Genomic DNA, 9,818 nt, shown 5'->3' on the forward strand with positions numbered 1-9,818 from the left:
TCTCTACGCTGTCCTTTCTGTACGATACTGTAAGGAAGCGGGAAAGACTAGCATGCTAACCATACCCATGAACAGAGAAAAATAAGTTGGCCTTTCTTTTCCAGACCCTGATTCGTGATGCTTGGAAAGCTATTATCTCCTGCTAAGCTGCATGGGACGCCTGCGTACCATCGTGATGGTGATAAGAGGAGCGTGAGATGGGTCCTGTGTGTGCTCTGGCAGTAAGTAGCTATTAGGGCGATGACATTTTAGTGGGGTCTTATTGACCGTGACATGCACATGGATGAGTTTGGCTAATGGGTGTCAGGCCCACGTTTTGGCACCCCACACCCAGAGGGCTGTCAAACAAAAATAATAGCCCATAATAGCCTGCTAAATCATCTCATTTTCCATTGCACTTTTTTTTCAGATCGGGACGTAACACATATTTGGATTGGAAAATACGTCAGAAAACACAACACTCTGGATGCCCTCAACAGACTCTGTACGTTTCTCTCGGGTCATCAGTACGTGATGTTGGTAGGATTTAAGGCTTGTGCACTATACAGAATTGAATTGAGAATGGCATTTGAATTCTAATTCAGCTGGTAAGGTTAAAAATTTAATTGAATTGACTATATGCAGAATTACATTTTGAATTTGCATGTAGATTTAAATTTCATTGAAACTCTGAATATTGACTTTACAGAGCCCCGTTTGAAAGTTGTAAAAAATGTTTGCAATTCCAGTTTGAATGTTTGCATACTGAGAAAATGATGGATGGATGAATAGATCTAATCACTGGTGTGTGTTGTGTGTGTATACTATATATATAATATATATATATATATACTAATATACATATATATATATATACATACATACATACATACATACATATATACATACATAATATCATATACATATATATATATATATATATTATATATATATATATCTATATATATATATATATACATATAATATATATATATATATATATATATATATATATATATATACATATACATATACATATACATTCATATATACATATTTTAATTTATCACAAAAAATTTTTACATGCCCAAGTCTCATCCGCCTCATAATAGAAAGATGCTTGACATTTCTGGCCTTTGGTGTTTCTAGTCAAATTATTGCACAGCTTAATCCTTCGAATTTACTTATATTTTAAAAGTTTTAGTTTAATTAATTCAATCAATCTTTTTACTGCTTTAACAGCTTGAAAATAATATATGTATTTTATAGTTATATTCTAATATTCTAAAACTTTAATACTTGATTTTATTTTTTTGCACAGAGATCCAGAGGTGTAAAATATTTGAGTAATTTTCTTGATTACTGTACTTGAGTATTATTTTGGGGGATTTGTACTATATTCAAGTACAATTTAAAATGACTACTACTACTTTTTCTTGATTACATTTCTGAAGAAAAAAACAGTACTTTTTACTCCTTACAATTTTATTTCATCTTGAAAAGTACATTATAGCTTTATTTTATCTTAAGCACATTTAATTTGGTAAACAGAAGCTCAAACGTGCATGCTTGCCGTGAGAACCAATAATCATTGTTTTAACGCATCAAGCACACACATTTCTACTTCAGTTATGACTTTCATCAGGTAATGTCTGGCTTCACAAGTTCACCATCAAATCTGAGGAAGCATATTGAGGTAGCAAAGTTGTGTTTTCCCAAGAAAACGTTTATTCATTATTCTTTCTGTTTTGATAGAGCTATTAACTGTGTAATACATTGGCTGAATGCACAAGATTGAGTGCAAATAAAATCAGTGATGAGAATTTAAATACAAGTAATATTTTTGTGGGTGTGATTGTTTTTTTTTTTTTTTTTTTTTTTTATTAAATGTTACAAACCTCCAAAAAAGTGTTTAAATGAACATTGTATGTTAAATTAATTGTAATTCATGTTTAGTGATGTTCTTACCAGGTAGTGGATAAGTTGTATTTATAATATGTCATTATATGACACATTGAATAGCAATTAGGACTGCCAATTAATATTTTTTCATCTTAATGATTACATGATTTGCTCATTAATTAATCTAATTAGTCACAAATAATTACTTATAAATATTTGCTGAGAAAAAAACTATAAATGTCCCGAATAAACAATTAAAAGTTGAATTATCCTTTCAGACAGTGACGTTGAATAGACAACACAAAAAAGTTGGTCTTTCCATTAATGTTGTATGTTTTATTTCCATGACTCTCCTCATTAATTCAACACTCTTGTATTCTGTCTGGAATATGTTTCTAGCCTCTGCATCACATCCTGCTCTTCAAAGGGAGAGTTCACCCAAAAATGAAAATTCTCTCATTATTTACTTACTCTCATGCTGTCCCAGATGTTTGTGTCTTTCTTTCATCAGATGAACACAAGCAAAGATTTTTAGTCCATTTAATGCAAGGGGACAGGGCCACTTCAGAAACCGCACAAAGTGTAATAAAATAAAATATTTAAAATATTAGTATTTGTATTTTTTTTTCTTACACATGTCTATCGTTTTGCTTAAGAAGACACTGATTCATCAACAGGGGTTGTATGAGTTACTGTCATATTCACTTCGTGTAGTTTTTGAAGTGTCATTTTTCGATGTCCCATACACTTGCGTTATGAAGAGAGATTTTTTTTTTTTTTTTCTAAAACTTTTCGTTTGTGTTCATCTGATAAATGAAAGTCATATATATGGGATGGCATGAGGGTGGAAAGGATGGAGTTTCCTTTTAATCCCATTCCCTCTATTTTTTTGTTTTGTTTTGTGTGTTCCTCTGTGCTGTTTTTTTTGTTGCACTAGATAAATGCGTTTACCCTGTGCGATTGCATTTTGTCCCTTTAATCAAACTTCTGTATGTCTGTCAGAAAAAAAGTACTTCTACTTTTTAATACTTGAGTACAATTTAAAGTTGTACTTCTTTACTTTTACTTAAGTATGTTTTTGGCCAGATACTTTTAATTGAGTAAAATTTTCACTGAGTATCTGTACTTTCACTTGAGTAAAATTTTTTAGTACTTTTTCCACCTCTGTAGAGATCTAGTCAGTAGTGGCAGATTTCGTAAAGCAAATTATTTTATTAACATTCAATATTTATATTTTTATATTTTAAAGGTGCTGTATAAAAGATTTTGACTCTACTAAAGCATAAAAATACCATAATATGTTTGCAGATATTTAAGCAACATGCTAAGTTAACATACTTGTTTATCTGAAAAACAATGCTTCAGTCAGTTATTCTCCTTTGAAAATATGCGTTCAGGGCCAGAATGTAGGTGTTTGTTTTGGTTTGTGAAACCAGCCCACTGGCAGTTTACCCAATTGGATTTCGGCACCCCAGTGTATTTCATTTTGTTCTTCGTCTAGTGTGCTCGTTCCTATTTGTGTTGTCAATCTGGCAACCTGCGTGTGCATCAATTCTGAGGAGGAGGGGCGGAGTGAAAAAACCCTCTCCAACATTTTGAATTTGGACTGTAATACCTAGTTCAACCACTCGGTGTCAATCCTACATAAAGCACCTTTAATGTTTAATATTTATATATATATTTTTTTTATATTGCACAGTAATATATGTATATATTATTAGATAATAGATTAGATCTCTATTAATTAGATCTATATTGATTATATCTCTAATAGATAGATTTAATAAATAGATAAATATATTATATATTCACTATTTAAAAATATATATATTTTCTTAATTATCATTTAATAAAGAATACTTAATTTCCCAGAATGCATTACCTGTTAAATTTCTTTGAATTGCAATTCAGTAAAATTACTCTCCCTGTCATTCCAACTCAAATTCAAGCTTCCTGTCTGTTGTGGCCAATTCACTTCCAATCCACGCTCATTAATTAAAATGGAGTCAGTTCTTAAATTCCGAATTTTGCACCACCCTGGAAGAGATTTCATATTGCAGAGGTTGAGACCAGAGGGATATCGGCAACAGGAAAGGCTCGGGCACGGTTGCTTTCCCCCTGTGTGGCACTGGGAACGGGCTGCCTTGAGTAGTGGCAGTGCCACGGGCTACCAAAGTGTGAAATCGCTCGGTGGTTATCCCATTACGCTTCATTTGTCAACACACCGCGCCATCCCTCACTTTTGACAAGTTTCTTAACCGCTGGAAAACAGTCAGGGGCATGAGGCAGGGGAAAGATGGCTCGCGCACGGAGGGGGCAGGGGCGAAAGCCTGTTCTGCCGCATCTGGAGCAGGATTGTAATAAAGCCAGGCGCTGCCATGGAAACAGGAGGAGAGACACCCCAACATCCTCCGAGCAGGGAGAGACCCTGAGGAGCATCTCTCTCGCACTCCGTCTTTGAGCGTGGCAAATGGCCCAGTGCCTCCGACCCATGCAGAAGCAGGCGCCTTGCCAGCGAAAGGGGGCCAGATAAGGGTGCGTAAAATTAGCTGTGGCTTCCAGAAAAAGAGGGGGAAATGTGCAACCTAGTCCCCCATGAAAGGAATTTCACACAGACGCTTCTATCGCATTTTCCCGCTCCGTGCACCGTGACTGCCAGTCCCGCAGTCAGACGTCCACGGGGCGAAAAAGACAAGTACAAAGGGTCGACCGTGTCTGCTGTGGGTGCAGGAAGCAGCATGCATTATGGGATTGGGTGGCACTGGTTCCAGCCTCCTTTTCCCAGTTTTCTGCATTAAAAAAAGGTGGCACCTGCACCTGCCGGTATCCTTAACGGATTACTGGCCGATTTGCACGGTTAACTCGTGCGCCCAGCTGTTTTCACACAGCACATCTTCTAAAGGAAAGCCAGAGTTCTCCTCTTCTGTTTTTCACTGCTGCCTTTCAAGTGACACCAGACTGATGAAAGTGGAAGAAAAAAGGAGACAGCAGCGGTGGCGGGGAGAGAGAAAAGGAGTTGCGAAATGAAAGAGTTGACTTGTTTCCCTTGAGGGGGGTTTCCCTCAGCCGGCGTGTGAAGTGATGCCCTCAGTGATTCATGGGAAATTTACACATTGAGTGTGAAATGCCCCTTGGCTCACATTAAAGATTGGGTTTTAATATCTGACTAATACAAAGGCTTAATAAGATTCTTTTTTCTGCCCCCTTTCCTGCTTTCTGTGGGTTTATTAGGGAATTGATGAAAGAAGCAGCTGGCAAATGTCTGGCTTCGTATTTATTCACAAATGGATTTGAAAATTGCCTGTATGCAAATGGCTTTGTAGAGCAAAGCTTAATTCCTCTTCTGAGAAATTGCAGGAATGTGTCCGTATAGCCCTCATCTGACGCAACCATTGGTGTACTTCAAACAATAATTGTTTACCTCTCTGAAATCCTGATTGAAGCACATTCCATGTGTCTCCTTTCACGATGCCTCGTCTTTGCTCTTCAACTTGGAGGTCATTGGAAACCACATGGGCCTCTGTCCCTTGTTCAGTTTTACAGGTCTCGTTGTTCTAAGAACTTCATGCTTTTTCACTGCGACAAACTTCCTGCCCTGTTTTCATTCCTCCATGAACGAGCAGCTCAGGAGACGGTCAGACTGACAGTGGTTGATTAGATCTGCCTCCTGCTGAGCTTTGATAATTCGTAGCGAAGGAAGCACAACAGGAAGTTTTTTAATATTCAAATGCATTCTTCCAAATTCTAAAAGCAAAGACGAGAGATAACAGTCTGACTTTACTCAGAGCAACAGGGCTCTTTGTAGTCCAGATGTTGCAGGAACTATGATTATCATTACTTTTTGTGCCCCACTTACACCTTGAATAACATTCCTGCGTCTCTCATTTAGACATTGCCTTCCCAGCTGTGTCTGTAGGCACTCTTGGCCCTGTGGACTTCACTCAATCACTAGTAAATGATATTTGCAAACTAAGTTCATAATATATATAGTATATAATATATATTGATATTACATATATAAAATGATATAACACATACTCTTTCAGTATCATTTCACATAATTAAAGGTTGATGCGTGTTAAAAAAAATGATTCACAATTGATATTAACTTTGATTTTTCTGTTTTCTTCACTGTCTCTCACACTCTTCACCAACACTGTTGTCTCCTTGGTAACCAGGTAAAGCACACCAATTATTAAAAAACTATTAGTGACAAAATTGTTTATTGTGACTGTGGTGAAAATGACACCACATTATTTATTTATTTATGAATTTGAGAAACCATTTAGAAATAATTTGCATACAACAGATATTAAATGGTATTATTATTTATAAAAGGATATTAAAAATATATTAAAATTTCACTCTTTAAAAATGTTACTAATTTAAATGATCTTATTTATAATATAATAATAAATAATATTAATTTACAATAATTAATTACAGTAATAATAATATTAATTCATTTTCAGAATGGATTTTCATTTTTAAGATTTTACGTATAAAAAAAAAAATAAATATATATCTAATATATATATTATATATATATATATATATATATATATATATATATATATTATATATATATATATATATATATATATACAATGAAGAAAAAATCCCACTCAGTCCCACAGTTTTCAAAAACACAATATTTAATGTGACGTTTTGGTCATCTGACCTTCATTTGTATTATTTGAACACTGTAATAAATATTAATATATAATAAATATTATATTTTGATTTTTGTTAAGTGTTTTTTTTAGTAAAGTAAAATTGTAAAAATAAACAATATAATTGAAGATGTAGGTATGTGGCGTTGTTTTAATGTGGCATTGTTTTGATGTGGAGTTAGCTGGAATCACTTAGCATTAATAAAAAACAATTTTTATGACACAAGTTGCCTGTAGTTGAAGAAACACCAAGGTATGGATAGCATTAGCATGCTTGGTAATTCATAGTTTCCTGCACATTCCAAAGCAATGTTTATATAACAAATGACGGATCTAACATGTTCTCCATTCATCTTTGTAGGCCCACCATTGTAAAATCCAGTAACCATCACCAGATGCGACCACTCCACTAAAGTGGAATACGCCAGAACGTACGACTGCATTCATGTAAGATGCGTGGTGAGAAAAATCACAAAGATGAAGTGAGTTAAGATGCTGTTTAAGGCAGTCGGTGGACTTTCATGATCTCTGGCATATATTTGACGTGCTCAAAAGCCTCTCGCTCGTAGGGGCTCATCATTCCGCCTCACAGCGACTGTGGCATCCAGCGGTAAAGTAGAGATGAAGTGTAGGATTACACTGATGCCTTTCATCAGCACGTAACCTAACAGCAGCCGCATGAAAGGGAATACAAGGTAGTCTCTGGCGTCTGGAGACACCGCCCGTTGGCTCCGGGTGCGTGGGACGGCTCTGTGATGTGTCCTTCCCAATAATCCTCAACGATAAACTTTGCTGAGGGCTCAGCCAACGGAGGTGGCAGCTCTGAGCCTTCCCATTTTTCCCCCCTCTTTTTTAATTGCTTTTATTACAGAGCCATTGATCGAGACTGAGTTGGCGTGGAAAAAGAAGAAGAGCGATCCTACGGCGGCGCTTTGTTTACCGTGAAGTGCGAGGTGTTGAGTCTTTGTAGGTGCTCTGCCTGTCAGCTAACTTCCTTTTCATCAGCGACGTGATGGCTGTTTGGTTGCTTGTACGTGGCCTGAAAAGTCAGAGCGGAAGATGACCAAGTTTTCAAATTAGTCAGAGGACCATATACCTTCAGCTTTGGATCGACTAACAAGAGTCAGCTGTAAACACTCGTACTGTCGCGGTGTGTGTAGTGTGTGATCACCGGCTGAATCCCGGTTTAATTAAATGAGGGTTAGGTGAAGGGTGTCGAAGCGCAGATGGTGTAGGTGTGGGAACTGGAAGTGTGTGCACATACCTTAATCGCTTCCTGTGGGAATCGAGTCGAAGTGATGGCCGTGGTCTCTGAATGACAGTTTTATTGCATTTATAATGTCTGTATACACAGCAGCGCGAGGTGAGAGTCTATGAAAGAGAGGGAGAGAGGGAGACAGAATCGTTGGCTGTCACTCTCCGATCCCCCTTTTCCCCTCCCCGTGCCTCTGGCCCCTCACTTCTGTCAATCATATTTGTGAAAAGGGCACTGGCTCTTAATACGGTGAATGACAATGATTTTTTTAATAATAATAACCTGGATCCGCTAGAGGAGCAGGCGAGGGCATCCCTTTATATTCTGACATTTAAGATAAGCAAACTTTCTCATAACGTCAACACGGATAACAAATACCCTAGAATAGCGCACAGTTGCCCTTTAGTGGGATTTGCACGGCTAAGAGAGTTTGAAGCCATCTAATTATGGCAAGTATAAGCATCGTGCTGGTCAAACTTCCTCTCAGACTTCGCTGTGAGTTGGCTTAACTAGCCGGTGAGTCATAGGCAAGCAAAAAAACTCACGTGAAAACAGTCTGTACTCTTACAAAAAGGACAAACATTATGGCAACCCATAGGAAAATGTTATTATCAGAGGTTGCTCTTGAGGGAGTTCTCAGTTATGTGTCATGTAAGCTGTTCTCGGGAGAAATAAAAACAGACAAATGAGTCAATATTTGACTACAGAGATAATATGGAGCTATAAAATGAATGTGGATAGCAGCTCTTGGAAGAACTGGATGAGAATCATTGAAGTTGATATTAAAGCAGGATTTTTGATTGCAAACCTGAGCGCAGTTTAAGAAAGTGTTGAGATTTCTTCTACAATGTGTGATCTGTGAGGAGAAACCTCTGAATAGCAGGTGATTTTTTTCTGTTTCTCTGTTCAAACTTGATGAAATATGGCCAGTGGGGAACCACCTAGTAATCCTTTGAACATCCCAGCAACCGAGTGGAACACTAACTCATATTTTTTTCGTCTTCTTCAAAAAAGTAATTTTAATGCTTTTACTTATAATAATAATAATAATAATAATAATAATAATAATAACTGTAACTCTATTTTTGGAGAAAATTATCATCTGTGGTGGTAAATATTTATGATGAAAACCCCTTTAACTGAACTTAAGAACTAAAAAACCTGTTCAAGTACTACAAAACTATGAATCTAGAAAACTAGGATTACCTTATTATAAGTTTAATAAGTGTAAAACCTCTAAAATGAAGTCTAGGAACTACAGAACTTGTTAATGTTGACTTCCTCTTTCTATTTCACAGCTATTCACATACATAGTTAAGATGGTAGTAAAGTTTTATAAATGTAAACATTATAAAAAAAATTAATAAATAAATACTCTAGCAACCACCTAACAACACCAGCATCACCAATGTTTCTTTTGAACAGGTAAGTACCACTCAAATTTTACTCTTGTAACAATAGCTGTACCTGTGTGTAATGAAAGCTATGCTAATGCTAGAGTTTTAGCTTACTAAAATCAAGCTTAAGAACTTCAAAACCTGTTGATGTAATACCAGTCATCTTCCACCTCCTTTTCCAGAACTGTTCACAAGGACTGTGATGAAGAACTGGACTAGTAAACAATCACCTTTAACTCACCCAGAATGTCCTACAAGGACTGTGATGAAGAAGTGGGTTTTTTTGAAGAGGCACGTTTTCTTCATACAGCTGTACCTTGGTGTGGAAATAACTATGCAAATACTAAAGTTTTGGCTTTCTAAAATCAAGCTACAAAACCTGTTGGATTAATACAGTACACATTGTCGTCTTGCTATTCCAGAGCTGTTCACAAGGACCGTGCAGCTCTAGCCTTGGGTGAAGTGTGTCGAGGCCATTTGAGAGATAGAGAGAGAGACTAACAGAATAAAGTGGAAAGGCCTCTTGAAGGGCTCGGCTTCTTTTTACAGACAGATGGAGCAGAAAGTGAGAGAGAGGACACCTGCTGGTCCACAGCACTGCCCCCCTCCTGC

General features: G+C 36.7%; 1 long non-coding RNA gene across 1 annotated transcript in view; it reads left to right on the forward strand.

Annotated features, from left to right (window-relative positions):
- The window catches only part of LOC122138881, a 125,736-nt gene extending 116,276 nt beyond the window's left edge, over positions 1–9,460 (forward strand). Inside the window, exons 4-5 of the long non-coding RNA XR_006155858.1 lie at positions 105–221; positions 9,389–9,460. This is a non-coding gene — a long non-coding RNA (uncharacterized LOC122138881). The remainder of the gene's footprint in view (positions 1–104; positions 222–9,388) is intronic.
- Positions 9,461–9,818: the final 358 nt, after the last annotated feature.

This window comes from Cyprinus carpio, chromosome B11 (assembly GCF_018340385.1).
Source record: "Cyprinus carpio isolate SPL01 chromosome B11, ASM1834038v1, whole genome shotgun sequence".
Taxonomy (NCBI): Eukaryota; Metazoa; Chordata; class Actinopteri; order Cypriniformes; family Cyprinidae; genus Cyprinus; species Cyprinus carpio.